The sequence below is a fragment of the Mesocricetus auratus genome, unplaced genomic scaffold (assembly GCF_017639785.1).
Source record: "Mesocricetus auratus isolate SY011 unplaced genomic scaffold, BCM_Maur_2.0 Super-Scaffold_100015, whole genome shotgun sequence".
Taxonomy (NCBI): domain Eukaryota; kingdom Metazoa; phylum Chordata; class Mammalia; order Rodentia; family Cricetidae; genus Mesocricetus; species Mesocricetus auratus.
Genome location: NW_024429198.1, coordinates 53,395,765 through 53,414,571, shown reverse-complemented (window position 1 = coordinate 53,414,571; position 18,807 = coordinate 53,395,765). Strand labels below are relative to the sequence as shown.

The window sequence follows — 18,807 nt, the reverse complement described above, 5'->3', positions numbered from 1 at the left end:
GCTACGCGGCCTCTCCATTCCTGCCTGCTTTTCTGTTTCTCAGTTTACCACTTTCTTATATCAAAAATGATTACAATTTGTGTAAGGCGCTAGATTCGTCTCCTTTCCTTGATATCTAAGATATTTATATCCATTTTGATTTTACAATTTAATTTAACTTTAGTTAAGCAATACTATCAACTTTCTGAATTTCCTTTATTTTTTTCTGCTTTCCTTTATCTTTGGCATTGCAAAGCCATAATTTCCATGTGAGTTATTTTAAAAATATTGTCTTAAAATGACTTTAGATTTTGGTGGGAGTTTGTGGGCTGGGTGAAGGGTTTCTTTTTAGCACTGTATTCTTAATTTCAGGTAACTAGCTTGCAATGGACTACGTAACTTAGCATATTCGTTAAGAACTGTGTTAATCTAGATATTAGCGTAATTGTCCTTGTCACAGCCAGGAGAGGCAAACTGACTTAAAACTCTGGATGGTCCTCATCTGTCCCCGGAAGCACAGCTCATGTGTGTGCAGGCAGTCTTCAAACATCACTTTTGCCATTTACTAATTTATGGAAGTATCCTATCACATCTATACACTAATCACTAACAACAAGTTGTTGTCATTAAGGAAAACCTCATTTTGCTGATCAAGATGAAAATAATCCATCTGTCCTAAAGAGTGAGTCTGGAAGCAATGGGAGACCTTCAGTGAATTGAATTTCAGATTCTACGCAGAAGCATTGGCAGCAAAGGCTGAAACTTCCAGATGAGGCATTTTACCTTTAGTGCTGGTAGAATGAACTAAATTAGGACAAGCTACAGTTAGCATATTTCACAGAGGCAAAACTCACCACTAAAGCTCTGAATGATTTTTGAGTAATCCTGCAGATAGAAAGATTCTCCCCAACAGGGGACAAGAGCTCAAGCTGTGTTCTGGCATTTTCTGCATAGGGCTTTTCCAAAATAACGCTGGTGAACTGTTGAATAAGGCATTGTGCCCAGAGTCATCTAGAAGTCTACAACAAAGCATACCAGTGTAGTCTGCAGCAATCAGGGTTAGAAAGAGCTGAGATGTGATGGGAAACACCCCGGAGGCTTTCTAAATGACCCTCCCCTCCAGTCCCCATTAAGAGAGGAATGTAAGCTTCATGGACCAGCTTAAGTAAAAACCTAAAACACTGTGTCTCAATATAGAAGTCACTTATGTGTGTGTCATCACACACTAAGAAAAGGCATACAGACACATGAGCGGAGAAAACATACTTCCTTGAGAAGCTTATCAAATCCTAATTTCTTCAATAAAAGTAATATTAGACTTGAAATGCTATGAGATATACAATATGGTTTTTATTAAATAAATAAATTTCATGAGGATGGTGGAGGGTAGTTGTCAAAGAAACCTTTAATCTGAGAAGTAGAGAGTGAATGAATTTTGTCAAAATGATTAAAATTAACACGAGATAATGGCTATTTGAAAGATACTAGGGACAATAATTACACCTCTTCACCAAGTCATTCTGATATAAAATAAAACAGTAGCAAAAATAACTCTTCCATAGGACTTTCGGTGAGTCAGACTCTTCTCATGAGCTGCATTAAGTCTTTAGCCTCCTTAGCAGCCTGAACTGTAATTATCCTCATCCATGGACACACAAAGAGTTTAAGTAGCTGACCCATCAGTGATCACAGCTAGTCAGGAGAGGATTTGTAATTTTAGATATTCAATAGTTGGACACACAGTGTCTCAGGATGTGGCCAGACTGTGGGGTTTCAGAGTGAAGTCACAGGGACACTGGAAGTTGCAGGGGTTTGTGCTAAATACCACCCACTGGTTTCTCAGCTCTTCAGCATGGAGGGGGATGACAGTGATCTCCAGACACCCTGTTCTCAAGAAGAGGTTTTTACCCAACGAGAGTAGAGTCTGAAATTCATCCCTTGAAAGCAAGAGAAGAAAATAATTCAGAGAAAGAAAAATGTCAATAAGTGGGGAAATCTGGTCTATTTCTTGAAAACTTTTACAGGGGTTTAGTTTTAACTAAAATGTAAGAATAAATGACTTGTTCTTTTGAAATTAAAATTGAAATAAAAGAGCCAGACCAGAATAGTGGCAGACAGAATCTACTGTCTTGGAGTAAAGGGCAAATTAGACATTTCATCCCGTCATGGAAAAAGGAAGTAAACCTTACGCAGGTGAACCTTGGAATGAATGATTGTCTCAACTGCCAGACTTCTCACACAGATATCCTTGGTCTCAGGAGTAAGGGTTTTTTTTTGTTGCTGTTGGTTTTTTTTTTGAGGAATAAAGTATGGCAGAAAGTTCAAATCCATTTTATCAATGTGTTTGACATGTTAGATACACATCAATACATCAATAGTTTGATGAACTGGTAGGGTTTTTTGACTGCCAGTCTCCTCTCTGTATATAGACTTTGCCTAGGTAAGATTTTTGGGGATTTTCTTTCCTTCCAGTAAGGAGGATTTTTGTTTGTGTTACCCTTCTCTTTTGGTTCCTATAGTAACTAGTGCATGCATTTTGAGTCAGTGGGAGCAGTGAGCCCCGCTGATCACATGATTCAGATGAAGTCAGCCCACCCTCAGGGAAGCTCTTTTATTTCAACATGATTAACATGCCTCTAATCATGGAACTATCAGCCACAGACTAACATTATCATATTAATGGTAAGATGTTTTAAATAAATACGTAATATTTGCATATGAGTTCCCATCATCTCCCTCATGCACGACACTCAGCTGTGTACCTGGGTAGAGGTAGAAAAGGGTGTTCAGTAAAACAGAACTCAAAGGTTTGAAAATTCAACCCCACTGAAACTCCTTGTCACTGAGATCTATTACTTAGTTCTGGAGGAATTGGACCGACCTTTCTTGGTCTTGCTTCCAGGTTTGGTGACCGGAGCCATTACCTGCTATGTCATGTAAACAGGTCTGAGATAAGTCCTTTTCAGACATACATCTTTCTTTTCATGGACACATTTGCACTTCAGGGTCTCTCATGTTTTAACAAACGCTGAACTAGTTTTTAACATATACTCTCCCGTGTGGCAGAGCAACCCAACGTCATTATTTCTTCTAAGTCTCACAAGATTATACAGAAATATCTATAAGCACTAGGGTCGAAAACACACTCAATGGTTGTCAGCCCATGGTTGAAGTTATTAGATCATTGCATATCTGTCTAATGCTTTACAGAAGCCATAATGTTTGCAAAATCTTTTTAAAAACAACCCCTGAAAAATGGAATAGCTTTCATACTAACATTGCTAGTTGCTGTCATGTATCATAAGGCTGCTTGACAAACACTATGGGAATTTCCTGTTCTTATCAAATTGGATTCCCTATTTTGATTCTCAAGGGGACATCCATCCTGCATTAGTGAATCTGATCTGCTCCTTCAGCGATTTTCAAGGGAGACCTGATACTGAATGGCAAAGGCCCTCTTGGCCACTGAATAACATTTCCACATTGTTTTAAACCAATAAGTAATATCTGCATATGAATTTCTATCATCTCCCTCATGAACAGTGCCCAACTGTGTGCATTGCACCACGTGAGAGTGCTCAAGTCTAATGAACTCTATTTCTCTTCTACATAAAGGAAGAGGAGCTTCCAGAGGAATAGGAGAAGGAAAAGAGAAAGAGTAAAAAGGAGAAGAGAGGAGGGGGAGATGAAGAGGGAAAGGAGGAAAAACAGGAGGAGGGAGAGTAGGGGCGAGGAGGAGCAGCAGCAGGAGGAGAAGGAGAGCGTGATCAGCTTTTCAGCCAAGGCATCTCTCTTGCCTTCAAGCATCACATTCCTCATTTTAAACAACTCCTCCCAGTCCTCCTCCCCCACCACCACCTTCCCCTCCCCTCTCTTATTTTTCTTCAAATAGGTTATTCCCTCCTGAGAACATCCCTTGTCTATCTTCTCCAGTTAATAGCAGTTTGCCTTCTGAGAAAACCGTCAGCATGCTCTAACTTTGTTTCTTCTTAGTTGTATATCTTACAGCATTTACTGTTCATAGCTTTTATTTTATGCAAGAGCCTGTCCCTCTAAGAAAGATGATAAGTTCCTTAAAGGGTAAAGTTGCACCACATGTTCTCACTGTTGGCCTCTGTACATCTAATGCTCCGCGTAGTATTCCACCAAGTAAAGGACATCCTTGAATGGAATTAAGCCCCCGGTTTACTCTGCAGCACTTTCAGCCTGGATACTGTATATTCAGCCATCAAAGCATTTACCACAGGTGTTTTGAAGTGTATTGTGTGAGGTCTGTGTGACTCATGGTTCTATCCAGTTCATCTTTTTATCTTGCAAAGTACCCAAGATAGCACTATTTATAAAAGGAACTCAACAATACTGGCTAATTAAGTTTCTATTAAAGTTTAACTTTTACACAGCACTCTGTATACCTTCTTTTTGAGGAACAGAGATTGCCACAGTTAAAGATGATTGTGTGGTTAAAAAAACTGTATTGACATTTGGCACGTGCAAGAGGGAAAGAATGGTTTGATGCATTTCTAGTTCGTTATTTGAAAAGAGTGTTGCATTCTAAATTTAAACAGTCAGTTGTCGAACCTTCAGTGAATAGGAAACAGTTGCTGCTTTAAACCCAATGACAGATGTTAAATATAGGTACTTCTAATATAAATGTTAATCTATCAGTGTGTTTTGTTGCTCTCAAACTAAGATTTTGCTTCATTGTTAATGCCATTACAGATTAATATAAGTGTAACTATCAAAAGAAAGATGAAAACTGTTTTTTTTACTGTAACACTGAACACAGTCTTGGGACTGAGCCAGTTAGCAACTGGTTACCTTTTTCTGTTTGTCTTTCTGCTTTGATTTATTCTTACAGCATTTGGTTCCTTATAGGATATTTTTTTAAAGGAAAGATTATTCACTAAGCCTTTGAGTAATTTTAATTAAAATTTAGTTTGAATCCACCCCTTCTGCTTGGGAAAAGCATCTGCCATGTTTCCCCCACTTAAGAACTCAAGCTGAAAATATGAGCATTTTTCCTGTTATAAAAGTGCTGCGTCTGTGTGAAGTTAAAATAGCTTCTGAGGACAATTTTCAACACATTTTGTAGAATTATGGCTTTAAAAATGCAACTTTCAGAAAACAACACTAATGTCTTCTTTTGGGACCTGACACTACTTCTTTCTGTATGAAATAATGGGTTCTCTCTGAGAGTGCAAACCTTTACTGACTTTGGGCTCTTTTATGTGGCCCAGAGCAAGTCCATAGTATCATACCTACCACATAACCAGAGCCTAGAAGAATTTCTGAAAGAATGAATGAACTGATAAAGGTTTGGATATTATGAAATAAAATCTTTTCCTTTGTCATCTTATTTCTTTTCATTATATTATCTGTCGTACTGGTCCTAGTCTAGCCTAGAATGTTCTCCCAATATAGCAATGCTTTGATCTCCTGAGACTAATTTTAGGAAACAGAGTAGTAGAATATCCAGAAAGATAAAGTGTTTTGTACAAATAATAAAAGACTATTTTCCAATGTATATTTTATTCTTTGGAAATTCCATCTTCCAGGAAACTCTTTAAAAATATAATTCTATTTTCTATCATGAATAGAGCTCCCTTTGGGTACATTATGATGGCTATTGCAGACACTAATTAGCCCAAATGAAAGTGTTCTCTAGGTTGATCCATCACTCTGGTCTTGCTTGAGGCAAAGATCCTGTTTCTTGAGTCAGATCTTCTGGCTGTCTTATTGAAACCCACTGTGCTGCTTTTAGTCCTAATCCTGCATTGGGATGGTGCAGGTATGCTAGAACTGATGTGCTCCATGTGACTGGTGGACCAGGAGTTTTGTCTTACAATGGTCTTGACACAAGCCCCAGCACACAGCCGTATTCACTGTCCTGCTGCCCTTATTAGAAAAAGATAAGTCACCGTTTCTGGTTTCATAGAATATGATGTTGCAAAACTAGTGTTTTTTAATCAAATCAATGTAGATTACTAAAAATAATTCAAAATATTGTTATTGTGGTACAAGGGACAAAGCTAGAAACTTGCACATAATTGGCAAGAGCTTTACTACTAACTTACATCTGTCAAGGTACTCTTTTCATGATAAAATACATTAGTTGCAAACATGAATTATTCAGGCATGAAGTTTTGATTTTTTTCCCATATTACTAAGTATAACAGACCAATAAAAGCATATGCATGTATAGTATTTTGACATTTTGATTTATATACATTGAGACATGATTAAATTAAAATAATTTTCATATGTCACCTTACTTGAATTTTTTATAAGAACATTTAAGATCTCAGAAACTATCAAGTGTGTATCGTTACACACCTGTTCAGTTTCATTTTTTTTTCTGTGATAAAATACCCTGATGAACATTGTTATTTTGTGAGACTCAAGATTCACTAAACTCAGTACAGGTTAAGTGAAGCTTATTCATGGAGAATGCACTTATGTAAAAGATGGGTGACTGCCACAGGTTCCAGCTCCAAGGATCCCTCTCAGGCTGTTCCCTGTGACCCGACCAACAGGAAGAGAGTTCTCTAGTCCTGCACCTCTCCTCCAGCATTTCCTCACCTGTGACCACGCCCCAAATGGGTGTGGTCAGTGCTACTGGTAAGAGTGGGATGGATATCTCATTACACATTATCTTTGGGGAGGAAGGGTTTCTTTTAGCTGACAGTCCCAAGGTACAGTTCATAACTGCAGGGAAATCAAGGCAAGGACTCAAATAGCTTTCTTTGTACTCAGACAATTGGGGACCTAAGGCCAGAGAATTATGCCTCTCACTTCAGGCTGAGTCTTCCCATATAAACCAACCCAATTACCAGACTCTCACACGCTCGCCTCAAGACTCATCCGATCTAGACAACCCTTCATTGAGATTCTCTTCCTGGGTGGCTCTGCATGGTGTCAAGTGGACAATTAAAACTGACCATCACAGTATCCATGCTCTTCAAAAGGGCTCGATGACCCATCAGCTCTAACAGAAAATTTCTATCCTTCAACCACCACGGTCTCCTGACCCACTCCACGCCAGTTCATGGACACCACCACTGTTTTTGAAATCCTACGTATAGGAATGGTTGGACAGTGTTTTGTCTCTCTGTGGCTTATTTCAGCTTGCATAATTCCCAAAGTCATCCTTGTTGTTATTGAAGAGTATTCCTCTGTCAATATATAGTGTAATTATTCATTCATCTATTGATAGACATGCGGGTTGGTTCCCTATCTTGGCTACTGTGGATAGTGCTGTAATGAGCAGGGCACCATGTTTACTCTCACTCCCTTCTTTTTCTATACTCCTGATCTGTTTATATCTCTTTCTTTCGGGGCAATCTATTATTTGTGTTAATCTCTTACTGTGTCTAATTTAATGTTTTCTTTATTTTTAGTTAGCATACACAGTAACAGGCTTGCTTCTGCTTTTTTTGGGTACATATTTAGTTGTGGTTGGATCCCTCTTCTATCTCTCTAAAGGTACTCCCAGTCACTGTTTGTGTTCTCTTGAGAATATAGTACTGGTTCTCACATACTTTTAGCTCTTCCTAAAACTATAATTATACATTATGTATAACACAATAATTTCTCATTATATATGTATACATATATATATGTATTTGTTCCATACAACAATTTTGAAGTAACCCTGTTTTCAATACTGTGTGATCATTTCTTCAAGTGCTCTAGCAATGTATATGCAGTAGTATTTGAAAATCTGAATAAGATACAAAAACTTTAAAAAGGTTATTTTCATGAAATAGCCTCCAATATAAATCAGTCATCTCAAGGGACTTCAGTCAGGAAGTTCAAACTACAGGGCCAGACGCAGCGTCAATGTGCTTCTTGGTTTGTAACAAGTTAGGTAGAGGGTGAATGCACCCATATTTCCTAGACTCCCCCTCACCTTACTTACATTCCGAGACATTATGAATTCCTATTTTCTGAATCTTTAAATTACTGATTTCCACAAGCAATTTTGTAGATAGGCATATGAATAACTTCTAGACCATTTTATTAACAATGTTATTTTTACAAATATATTATCTTTAGTGTGGGTTCGATTTGGCCACTTCCCATTTTCTTGTTTATACCGTCAAGATGCTGGAGGAGGAGCCGGATGTAGAAACTGTCTTTCCTTCACTCCTACCCTCATGCATTCACAACTCACCAACATGCATTCTAGCTCCTTCCCCTGTCATTACATGGAACCTTCTTCTAATGGACTCATTGACCTCTGAAAGACAAGTCTACGAAGAGTCCAGTGGACACCTTCCTGCTTGCTTCTTGCCTTGCTACTCCTAGCTATTTTTTCCTAAATGGATCTTTCTCTGACTTCTGTAATACAATTCCCCCTTGATTTCTCTTCCTGTCTCTGGGTAATTGTTCCCAGTATCACTTGATAATGCAATTCTCTTTTCTTAACGAAAATGACTGCTTTTCTCTGGCATTCTCCCTCTGTTGTCTTTCATCTCTGGGAACATGTATGTTGGGATAACACATATCTGATGACATTACTTGCTTATACACAAGCAACTTAAATTAATCTCCACACCAGACATTTCAGGTCCACACTCCTATTTTTACATAAACACTCCACCCAAACCTTTTACTCTAAGCAATCATTTCAATAAAAATATTATTGTTACTATTATTCCTCTTATGTACATATGTGTGTGTGTGTGTGTGTGCGCGCCTTGGCATATATATGTGGAGGTTAGAGGGCAACATTGTGAAGTTTGTCCTCTCCCTCCACCTACATGAGGATTCCATGCTTGTGTGTAGCAGGCACTTTTACTTATTGAACCATCTTGTTGGCTTCAAGATATGATTCTTCCTCTGTGCAAGCCTTCTCCACAATTCCTGTCACCATGAATGATGCCATTGTGCCAACAGAGCACGAACTTCCCAAAACCGTGCATGTCTTTTTTCCTCCTGACCCTTCACAAAATCTCTAGCCAAGGTCCATTCTATTCATGAAATGTTTCTTGTTTTACCTCAATGTCATTATCACTGACTTTCCTTTAGACTCTAATTATTTTTTCTTATATTCTATGGTACCTTGCCTCTGCCATTCTTCCTGCCTAAGGAAGGTCTGGGTCCTCTACTTCATTGCCTGCTCACAATTCTTGAATGGTTTATTATTGTTCCAGTAAAAATTCTAACCTCCTTAACATAGTCTCAGAATCTACTTCTGGTGCCATTCAGTGTCTGTCTAGCCTTAATGCACCACTCATTATAAAACACTGGATCCTCTAGCAAATCAAAACTGTTTGCAGTTACCCAAAGATGTCATACTCTATTTCTTCTTCACTGTATCTCAAACTGCTTGTAACTGGATCTAGAATAGAATTCTGTGTTCACACTATACATCCCACTCACAGTCTGCTTCTTAAACTTGTGGCCTTAAAAAACAAACACAATGAAAAACTTTCAGCTCATTCTTTTCTTTCTCTCCATGAATCCTCTGCCTTTTTTTGTGGGATTCTGTTGTGTCTGTTTCATGAAGTTACGATAATCTTGCCCATGCTCTGTGAGCTTCCTAGGGGTGAGAATGAATATTCAGATAGTATATAGCCATTGGTCCTGATCAATAAATGAAAAAGAAACTTAATGCCATGGTTTTCCTCACTATGAAAAAAATTTATCATAAAAGTTGCAAAATCTGTATCAAGATTGCCCATAACTATTTTCCTCTGCTTCAACATGACACTCCTTTGAACTTTTCTCTTAATGAGCAGCATAAAGCCACTGAAAACACCTCAAAATCCTGCTCCTTAACAATAGACAGTTTGTCGTAAGCCTTCAAAAGTGTCATGAATGAATGCAACAGTAACAAATGGTCCAGACATGAGAGGGGTGTACTATCTGTCAGCTACAGGATTATGGCTGAACTCCTGCAGTCTACAAATCACTATTCTGTACTCAGTGTATAGAGAATTATCAGAAACCATGTTTGAATAAAATGATGATTATAAGTCCCCACAGATATGAAATGTTTTCCAGACTCTTAAGGCATCTCAGAAACCCCTCAGTTTCACTCATGGTGCTGACAACAAACCTACAGCTGTGTGAAATCTACAAAATAACAGAACTGAGACTTACTAGTCATTGGACCAAAAAGCACTTCAAAGGAGTTCTGCAAAGACCCCTAGATGCAGCCAATAGAACCAGAGTGAACTTCTTGCTCTATTGCTTTTAGACAAAGTTGAGCTCTCTAAATGGTAATTTTCCTTTCTGAGAAATTAACCTATTTGATTATTCCATAACTGTTGTCTGCTGTCAGCTTTAGTATTTGCAGACTTTGGACAGAGATGGGATGGATCCAGCATGTTTTTAGAAAATTACATTGCAAAAGAGATGAAGGATGTATTTGAATGAATTATATAATGTGCATGTGGTTTTTAACTATGTACTACTTACTATATAAAATTAGTTTTTAACTAGTTTTTAAGGCAGCGAGTGTAACATAAAAGATGACTATATTTTATTATGCATAGAAAACTCTCCCAGGTATGGTTAATTGTCATGAGTATTGTCTCATCAACTAAATATTTGGTAATTGTGAGGCAAGAAGAAGATAAACTGGTAGGAAAACATTTGCAGGTAAGCTGAGGGTCAGTGAAAGAGTGTAATCACATTTGCTGTTCAATGGAGACACTGTGAAATTAGGACAATAGTTACCCTGATGAAAAATGAGAAGGGAAAGTGTAGTCAAGGTCTAGGCACAGAGGAGTTTTGTTGGTGCCTTTCACTTCTGGAGGTTTAAAGAACTACAGAGTGTATGCTTCAAGTCTCTGGTACCACTTCTCTGAAGGTGCACACCCTTGTGCCCTTCAAGAGTCTGCAATTGTTCTGAGAATTTTCTTCCCTGAAACAATGGATGCAGACTGTGAAGAAAGAAATGAACTCCTATGGATCAGGATTTGCAAGGCTCGGTACTTAAGCCTAGAGGTCTGAACCTTTGGAGAACAGAATTGCATCATTCTCCCCACTCAGTTTTCATCACAGGCAAATGAACTGATGAATGAAAGGCTTGGGGGAAGAAGATGAGAAGGGATGCCTTCAAAAGTGTTCACCTTTGCAAGGTGTATAAGCCAAGTCCAAGAGCTACTGAGGTCCAAGAGAAGGAACTTCAGATTTATCTCAGGGAATTCATGTTTCCTATGGAGAATTTGCGTGTTTCTGATGGACGGAAAGAAGAGAATAAAATACCAAGATGAGTGTTTCCTTCTAGCTTTCCCTAAAGCTATGTCTAAATAGTGTGATGAATTGAATAATTCTGTGTTGTTATATGATGACATCAGTATTTCCCTAAATCGTCAGACCTTTTAAGGGCCATCATTGTTCGATGGGCACTCTGCTGAACTCATCAGTTGTTTAGTAGAGTCCATATCCTCTTATCTGACACCTGGAGATTTTCACTATGTTGGTATACCAATAGAAGAGGCTAAGGATGTTAAGCCAGCATCACAGTTTATAAGAAACATACTTTATCTAAGAAAGAGTATGCGATCTTTAATCACATAAATGGCCATCTAGTCTTTTACTGAGCATAATTATTATAGTGTGAGCCATTTAATTTCATTTTTATTTTAAAAATGTTTTGTGTGTGGCTCTATATGCTTTTGCAGTTTTGTGTATTCATGTATGCATGTGTAATTATTAATGAAGACTTCCACACCCATGGATGTAGTAAACATATCTCAAAACCAACTGCTTACAAATGACCACACTTTAAAACAATGCTCTTTACAGTCATCTTGAAAGTGAAGATGTTCCTGCTTACCGCTTTTGCCTTCATATGTTATTTCTGAGAACTAAAATATCAATGAAATATCTTAGAAAGAGTTCCGGAGCTTCCATTTCAGGAGACCTAGTCTTTAGACTTCCATTCAGACAAACTTCTTCTGGAAGTGATTTAATGTCTCCATCTTTCTTCTCCTTAGCTATAAGAAGCATTCTTGATGGAAAAGGCAGTAGCTTCTAAGAGAGAGTTAATTTGACTTATCCCAGCTCTGATGAAGAGAACCTTACAGGCATACTCCCCCTTGCTTATAGAATTATCTGCACTTACTTGGTTAATAGCCATGGTTGTAATAGGCAACACTGATTACATAAACACATGGCTATTTGGCATGACCTCCTGGCTTAGCCTTTCCAAATGTAGTCCTGTGATGTAAACTCCAAAAAAGTTGGAGCTTTTCAAAATAAAACTCAGTAAAATGAAACATAACCTGGCTAATAATAATGTCTGGTCAAATCAGATGGAGGAGGGTGTGAAAAGACTTTTCCAAGTTCTTCAGAAGGAGCTGCTTGCAGACTGTCTAACAATCATCTCTTTTTTTGCAGGTTTTTTATTGTTCCTTAAGGTACAAAATTTCAATTCGAGTTTCAAACTAGAATATTTGCTAAAAATTGGGTAATTTGTATTTATATAAAATGTTTTTAGGTACCACAATATCTGTGTACAATGGATATACACAATGAAAAAAATTAAGAAGCCTAAAAACAGTAAGATTTATCTCATGTAAAGTTTTTCTAGGTAAACAAACAGTTATTATCTGCTTGGTGACTTGGGCACTGAGCAGTTATCTCTGACTTAGAAATCACAAGAAAATGGAGAAGGGGGAAATACTGGCCACATGAAGTAGAAAATAAAAGGAATTCACTAGGGTCTTGTTTGAAACAAAATTTGAAGGCAATAATTATATAAGGCACCAATCTTTTGGTTACTAACAATTTGGTGTTGAGTTCAACCCCTTGGTTTAGTTCAACTTGGCATGTGCAATTAGAACTGAGTTTGTTAAGAGGAGAGTGGAACTTCATGCACTCAAACTAATTGAGAAATAAGCCTCTTCCAGGTACAAACTCCTACTAGCTACATAGTGTAGCTCTCTTAACTTTGAGGCTAGCCTGATGTATAGATGGCATTTCAGGATAGGGAAGCTTTGGCAAAGAAGGAAACCACTGAAAACAGAAAGTTGGTGGAGATGTAATTGAATGAGGGGGCCATGTTCCAGGCACAGGACAGCAGCAGAACTTGGCAGCTTCAGCTACATGGTTTTGACTTTAGAGCCAAGGATAGAAGAAAAGGGTTATGGAATCTCCCTCCACAACTAAGTAGAGCTGCTGTGCTGAGTCCTAATGTGTGGCAGGGGTGTCCATGCAGGGAGGCCTAAAGTGGCCATTGTGTGAAGCTGTGAAGGTGAAGCCTGGATTGCCTTGGAGACCCCAAAATGTTGGAGATGTCAGAGCTGTGGGTACCTGCAGAGAAAATCTGTTAACAGGGAGTGGAACCAGCCCAAGAGAAAAACGTGTGCTACAGTCAACAAAGATTAAGGGGTTGGAGACCTGAAGGGCATTTTGAAATCACACATGGAGATGCAGAGTCTGGAGTTTGCCCCGCTGGTTGTTGGTCTTGCTTTGGTCCAGTATTTCCTCACTACGCTCCCTTCCCTTCAATTTGGAATGGAAATATATATCCCCTGGCACTCTATATGTTGGAAATAATCTGATTTTTTTATTTTGACTTTGTAGGGAATTCCAGTTAAGAGACTGCATGTGACTCAGAAGAAACTTTTGAGTTTGGACTTTTACAGGGTTGAGACTGTTAAAGACTATGGGGTCTGTTAAAGTCTTACTTGATTAATTTCTGAACTATGCTATGACTACAAGCCTTTGGGGACCAGGGAGTAGAGTGTGGTGGTTTGAAAGAAAATGGCCCCCGTAGGCTCATAGGAAGTAGAACTTTTAAGAGGTGTGGCCTTGTTGGAGTAGTTTTGGCCTTGTTGGAAAAGTGTGTCATTGGGAGTGAGTTTGAGGTCTCAGATTCTCAAGCCAGGCCCAGTGTGGCAGTCTCTTCCTGCTGCCTGCCGATCCAGATGTAGAACTTTCAGCTCCTTTTACAGCACCATTTCTACCCATGTGCAGCCATGCTTCCCACCATGAAGGTAATGAACTAAACCTCTGAAACTGTAAATCAACCCCAGGTAAATGTTTTCCTTTGTAAGCGTTCCCATGGTCATGGTGTCTCTTCTTACCAACAGAAATCCTAAGACAGCTGCCTATTTCTTTGTAAGCTTGGGCACATGTACCCATTTCCAATTCACCTAAATGCCAACAGAGTAGCTTAACCGTGCAAAATATGGATGTCATGGCACAGTCTTTTTATAAAAAACAAAGTTTTAAAATTGGTACTAGATTCATCATTAGAGCGCAGTGTTAGGGAAGCTTCACCAGGGATTGGCTACGACTTCTGGGATTCCCTTTATTGATGCTTTACCAACTTAAAATTCAAGTCAGAATGATTTCGACTTGCAGCCACATTAGTTCTAGCATGAATGCAATCTTGAATTTTATCCCCAGCAGAGCCTTCTGGAAGAAAGTACTCTCCTTGATTATCAGAATTACTTCTCTTGTTTTTTTTCTTTTGATTGATCTCTACCTTTTGGCATTCTAAATGACTAGTTCTAGATAATATATAGAGAAAGAAAGTACAAAAACATCTAGGGAAACATAGACCTTTGTGAAATACTGCCACCAAATGCCAAGGTCCTAAGAGAAAAGCATTCCCTTCAGAACAATGCCCTGGTGTTACAGGGGCTGATTATAGTAGTAAACATTTCACGCGTCTCTCCTGGTAAGTATTCCTAGCCTGTGGAAGTGCTTAAACTAGGAGAAAACAATGATGTGGCCTATTTTTTTTATAGAATACATACTTGAATACAGGCTGGAGAATATTCAGCTATGTCAAACAGATCTCTATACAATCAAAATCACAAAAACTATAGGATCTTTCCTTAGTGACCAACTTCATATTCTATCTACCTAGACCCTATGCATTAACTTAAATTTTAATATTTATGAGCAAATCATTGCGGTATATTGTTCCTTCCCTTTGCCCCGTTCTTAATTTCTTTAAAACTCTTGTTCATAACAACCTATTCATGTGCTTTTGTTTTGTGTACTTTTTATTTCAAATTACCTATGTTGCATACCCCATCTGCTTTACAATCCAAGGGGATTTGTAATCAATAAGAACTATAAGAATGCCAACAATGTATTGGGCTGAGGAGCTATTGGAGAATATGTGTATCTTCTTTGAAACTGGGAGCAAAATGCTTGTATAAGCAGATGCCTTAATGGACTGTAAGGGTTACTTAATGAAGCAAAGTGAAAGAACATAGGTGTCTGAAGGACTTTTATGCATGGGGGCATTTTGAGTTCTGGCTCCAGTCCCCATCCATGAGTTGATATTCATTGTATTATTTTTCTGGGAAGAATTCAGATTTCAGAGGTACTTTTATAGCAAACCCTTTGGGATAATGGAGAAGGCTGTCCTTGATAGCTACATATTTATCTCTTCAAATTCATTGCCATTCACTCTAGACTCACATGTCACCCTATAGGAACACCGAAGTGTTGGTGACTCTGTTCCCCTTGTAGTTCCTCTGCTCACATGAGAAACTCCATCCTGAAATTCTTTCCCTCTTCCCTTGTCTAGGAAACACTTATTCATGCACTGTGATCCAACACCAGCACTATTTTTTTCAGGACATCTTCTCTGGGAACCGTAACCCTCTTGTCCCTTACTGCATCAGCTCCACGTGTCAGCATCATCTTGCAGAGCACTCCACAGATTTAAGATTGAAATACAGTCTAACTCCAAGATCCAGTAAAGCCCTACTCTACCAGGCAGACAATCAATCATGTGATTGTGGCATGCTGCCAATTGTTCTTGTGTAGCTGGGAGATAACAAAAGAACACAGAGAACTACATGTGATTTTATTTTGAAAATGTGTGGTTTCTTACGAGCTGGGAGATAAGATCAACTTATAACAAGGATATGAAGGTTTTATAGCAAAGTGCATCTATCTTAGTGGAATTTTAAAGAATTGGTTGAAAATAAAAGATGAGAGCCCCACAGTGGCTCAAACGTACAGTTGCAAATGTTTTGTAAGTTGCGAATGCTTTACCCCACAGCAGAATTTCAGAATTCCAAAAACGGTCCCTTTATAAAAATTGATGCTTTCTTTACTTTCTTATATCACGGTATTATATGCATTTTTGCCTTATGTAGAAAACAAGTTTTTGTTTAAAAATTTAAATAAATCACAAACAATAGTGACCAGCTCACTCATTTATGAATAAATGGCTCTGAGCTATCACCAGAATTTACCCACACAATAAATCTTGTTCATCTATGAATAATTTAATTCTTCTCTGCTGCAGCCTTGGAAGGAAATGCTGTTATATACTGAACCCATTCAAAATATAGAAACAATCCAGTCAAGGCCAGTGGTGTCTGTTGATGCTGTTTGTTTTGAGCAGAGTTGTATTTGATGTGTATATTCTTGGACTTGTAAAAGCATTTGTGTGTGTGTGTGTTTGTGTGTGTGTGTGTGTGTGTGTGTGTGTGTGTGTGTGTTCATGAGCAGCGTTGATAGCCTGTGTAGGAAATGCATTGACTTCTCCTTTAGCAAATGCATATCTAACTAAGGCAGGCAGTGGCATCTGCATTTTCTTCATCCCTTGTTTTCTGATTACCAGTAATGGTTTGGCAGAAAGCCTGAGACAGTCTTCCCCAAAAGCTGCGACATTGACTGGTGAGGGCATTTGAAGAAAAGTTTTATTTTAATTTATTCCCACCTCATCAAGTTAGAAAATACAACCTGTTTATAAAAATTTCACACACTGTGCCACTTAGTTCTGTATATTTAGTGTTTAAAACATGGTGGAGACTTTCATTGCAAATACAAAAATGTGTGTTTCATTATTATTACTAAGTCTCTCAGGACTACTTCCAAGACCTCATGCATTCTTCAAAAATTTTATTACATTGACAAATTTATATGAGGGTGTATGTGTATGAGTGTGCATGCCTCGGTACACAACATGTCACAGTCAGAGGACAGCCTGCGTGAGACGTCCTTTCCTTCTATTAAGTGGGTCCTAGTAATTGAACTTAGGTCAATTGCAGGTGCCTTTACTCACTGAGCTGTGTCAGAGGCCCAGCTTACATATTTTTACAAGTTTGCAAAAGCAAAGATATGCCAACAAAAGTCTGTGCTCTGTGATTTAATTTCTTCTTGTTTGCTAAGTACTATAGATACTAAATTTCTTTAGTTTTTCCTGTTGCAGCAATATAGCAGACTCCAGTTAACTTTCCCAAGTTGTTTTTTTTTAATGCAAGTTCAGTAAGTATATGTGAATGACCTTCATGAAATTCCACCTCCAGTGAGAAATGCTACCGGTAATTCTCAGAAAGCATACTCTGAGAGAATGTGTTATTGTGTAGGACAAAAGTAGGCTTTTCTACAAGCTGTATTGTGTCTTTGAGGCCACTGGGGTATCATACAGAAACTGAAGTGATAATTTACCCTATGCAATGGAAAGTATAATATAACTTACACACCAGGACCCTGTGCCTCATTGTGTTAAATGCTTCTCCCATATCATCTTAGAGGAGTGATTGCAATACTGTAACTCTAATTACCTGAGACTGATTTATGTTACAGTGTTTAACAAATGGTTAAACAGGATATTTTCCAACCTTCTAAACGTTTTAGAGCTAGACAGTTTCAAACCGTGTACTATAACTGGGTATGTAGCTTTGTAAGGAGGAGGAATGCAGCTGAAGAGGTTCTTAAGATGACTGGGAGGAACCCCCAGTGCTCCAAAGAAAGATGCAGATCCTTCTCCAGTGAATGCTTACAGGTGATGCTGACATCATTATGCTTTCTGAATTTTACTATAACCCCAAGGTAAAATATAAACAAAACTTAATCACAAAAAAATATGTGTCACACATATTTATTCTCCCGGGCCTAGGAGATAGCTCAGTAGAAAAGAATAATGGCATACAAGCATGAGGACTTGAGCTGGATTCCCCACAACCCTCAATTAGAGACGGGTGGGTAGCCCACTTACTATCTCAGCGCTGGGGAGGCAGCCGACGGGTAGCCCTGGGAAACTCACCCGTCAGCTAGTGTAGCCTATAAGCTGAGGTCCAATTCAGTGAGAGAACTAGTCTCAAAATAAGTGAATAAATGGATGAATAATGTGGGGATAGGACCTGGGGAAGGGCACTTGGCTTTAGCCCTCTGTATGAACACACACACATGTGCACCCCCAGGCATGTGTGCTTGCACATAAATATTTGCCTGCACACCATGAACACAGGTACACATAAAATTATGCTTCCCGTAATTTTGACCAAACGATTCCTCTTTCTACAATGTAAAACGAAAACATCTCCCAAATTATTTTAAACCATTTATCTCCTAGTTAAAATGGGGAGAGGGATTAAGATTAAGATTGCCAAAGGATGGAAAGCAGAACAGACCCATCAGAATGGAAATATGACAAAGAACACCCATGCCCTGTCACACCTGCCTACCTTGATGCCTACATGTGATTCACGTTACCTAGGACGCTGTTTGGATAGAGTTACTCTCTGGAAGCATACACCTCACAGAGTAAATGATTGTTTTACATAGTCAATATCAGCAATATGTCCACTCTACTAAGGAAAGTGGGTATTTTTATTTTATTTATTTATTACCATTCTCTATTCACAGGAAAATTCCCTTGGCTACTAAATTTAGCAAATAATTTTATTAAGCTCAATACTTTCTTTTTAAACTGTTAACATTTCTGATTTTGAAGAAAGCAAAGTAGAAAAAAATCAAGAAACAGATGCTGAAGTTGAGGAAGGCTTTTCTCTTCATAAGGTCTTAACCTAGAAATAAAAACTAAGTTAATGGATTAGTAATGCGTGGTATGTTGTAAAAGGAGTAACAGTTTTAGAATTTTAAACAAGA

At 38.3% G+C, this 18,807-nt stretch overlaps 1 protein-coding gene across 25 annotated transcripts in view; it reads right to left on the bottom strand.

Moving 5' to 3' along the window:
• Window positions 1-18,807, bottom strand: part of Dtna (dystrobrevin alpha) — a 346,019-nt gene that overhangs the window by 218,897 nt on the left and 108,315 nt on the right. The window lies entirely within an intron of this gene.